Source organism: Mastomys coucha, unplaced genomic scaffold (genome assembly GCF_008632895.1).
Source record: "Mastomys coucha isolate ucsf_1 unplaced genomic scaffold, UCSF_Mcou_1 pScaffold15, whole genome shotgun sequence".
In the NCBI taxonomy this organism is placed as follows: domain Eukaryota; kingdom Metazoa; phylum Chordata; class Mammalia; order Rodentia; family Muridae; genus Mastomys; species Mastomys coucha.
In genome coordinates, this window is record NW_022196897.1 from 76959811 (window position 1) to 76962171 (window position 2361).

The 2361-nt window shown below is 46.8% G+C and overlaps 1 long non-coding RNA gene across 1 annotated transcript in view; it reads right to left on the minus strand.

Moving 5' to 3' along the window:
* Nucleotides 1-2221: 2221 nt before the first annotated feature.
* LOC116090448 overlaps nucleotides 2222-2361 on the minus strand; it is a 5153-nt gene continuing 5013 nt past the window's right edge. The window contains exon 3 of the long non-coding RNA XR_004118683.1: nucleotides 2222-2325. This is a non-coding gene — a long non-coding RNA (uncharacterized LOC116090448). The remainder of the gene's footprint in view (nucleotides 2326-2361) is intronic.

Genomic DNA, 2361 nt, shown 5'->3' on the forward strand with positions numbered 1-2361 from the left:
ACATGAGACAAACACATGAGCACACACACTCATGCACACATGAGACAAACACATGAGCACACACACACGCACATGAGACAAACACATGAGCACACACACACATGCACACACACACATACACACACATGCACACATGAAACAAACACATGAGCACACATACACACATGCACACATGAGACAAACACATGAGCACACACACACATGAGACAAACACATGAGCACACAGATACATACATAGATGCACTGGTGCACACACACAGACACACTAGCACACACAGACACAGGGTCTAATATAGCTCTGGCTGGCTAGAAGACCTTGAACTTTGGTCTTCCTGTCTCTACTTCCAAGTGCCAGGATTTAAAGCATAGTATATCTGGCATATGCAGTGCTGGAGATCAAACCCGGTGCTTTCCGCAGACGAGAGAAGTACCTACCAACTGAGCTACGTCTCCAGCCTGGGACACCAATATTCTTTTCTACAGTGGTAGAGATGAAGTCCCCAGCCTCACACATACAAAACACACACTCTTTCACTAAGCTACATCCCAGCCCTATTCATTTTTCAAACAGACCTTTCACTACTGTCAGCCAGGATACACTGACGACACTTAACATGCCAGGCTCTGGACTGAGTGGTTTAGAACCAAGTATGTCTGTGAATGCTTGTTACACATCAGTGAGGCATATGTGTATTTTGAGGGGAGAAGTTTAAGTCAGAGTTTCATGTAGCTCAGGCTGGCTTCAAACTTACTATGTACCAAAAGCTGGCTTTCAATTCCTGATCTTTCTGCTTCTACCACCCAAGTACAGGCTTGAGCTACTAACCCCCGCTCCATTTTAGTTGGGGGAGGGGGGAACCAAATACACAATGAGAGTATACAATTAGCCGTGGAGCTGGTTCAAATCAGAGCATCTGGATGCTAGCTACAGCTTGCCATCATGTTTCCTTTTTCAATTGAGCCTGCAGGTGGCACTCTATTTCCTGCCCAGCCTGCTGTCCTCTGTAAGCAGTGAGCACTCTAACTACTGAGACATCTTTCCAGCCCCCTCCACCACGATTCTTTTTTGTTTCCCTAAGAGAGTTACCTGGTGGTCCCTGGTCCTTCTTATTATTATGTGACAGAGTCTGCCACTGTATTTAGATGTCACCTCTTTCATTAAGCTTCTTTGAGTTCCTCTACTCAGGGAACTTGTTTGCCTACTATCCACAGTGCACTTTATCTGTGGCATTTATTTGTGACTGCTCTTTTAAGTGTGGATTGAGTGAGGTGTGATAGCACACACCTATAATCTCGGCACTTAAGAAGCTGATACAGGAGGCTGGTGAGATGGCTCAGCGGGTAAGAGCACTGACTGCTCTTCTGAAGGTCCTGAGTTCGGATCCCAGCAACCACATGGTGGCTCACAATCACCCGTAATGAGATCAGACGCCCTCTTCTGGTGCGTCTGAAGACAGCTACAATGAATTACGCTGGAGCGAGCAGGGGCGTAGCGAGTGGGGCAGGCAGAATGTCCACTCTCAGCTCCCTAGTAACCTGCCATTTCACGCCTCTCTTTGCTCCTCTCCTCCTCATCCAGAGCCTACAAGGCTGGGCTGAGGATTGCATGAACATCTCAAGCTTTTCCTGGCAGGCACTTGCCTCACAGGCACTTGCCTCAGTGAACACAAAAAGGCAATTCAACCTTGTGTTGCCCCCTTACCTGTCAAAATCAAAATGCAATGTCCCTGTCAGCAAAGGATGCTCCTGGCTGGACCTGGGTTCATCCTGAAGGCTTCTTCACTCATACTAGGGCTAGGCCAATCTGGACAAGCAAAAAAATCACCTTGCCTAGCATGCATGAGATGCTGGATTTTATCTTGCGTAAAATAAATAAATATAGCCAGGTGCTAGTAGTGCATGCCTTTAATCCCAGCACCTGGGAAGCAGAGGCAGATGGATCTCAGTGATATCAAGCTGTACTATAATAACTGGAGTACTGAGAGTCCCAACACTGAACAGAAGGGCTAAAACCTCACCCTGGACTACTGCCCCATTCTCTAAACTACTAACTATAACTACCCATTCTCTAAACTACTAACTATAACTACCTATTCTCTAAACTAGGCATTAACTAGGCATAGCAACATGGCAGAAGTGTTCCGTGTGGAAGCTCTGTATAGGGAGGGAGACACGCAGAATGAAGGGAGCCCAAGGGATGGTCTGATGTGCTCACCAGGTTGGTCAGCGATCGAGCACCTCATTGATTTGTTGGCTGTACACCAGCCCAATGTGGAACTTTCCCATTAGGCGCCGTACTTTCTTCCTGATGTCATTCTTGTTCACCTGTAAATCCAAGACAGGAGTCTTAATAAAGGCTCT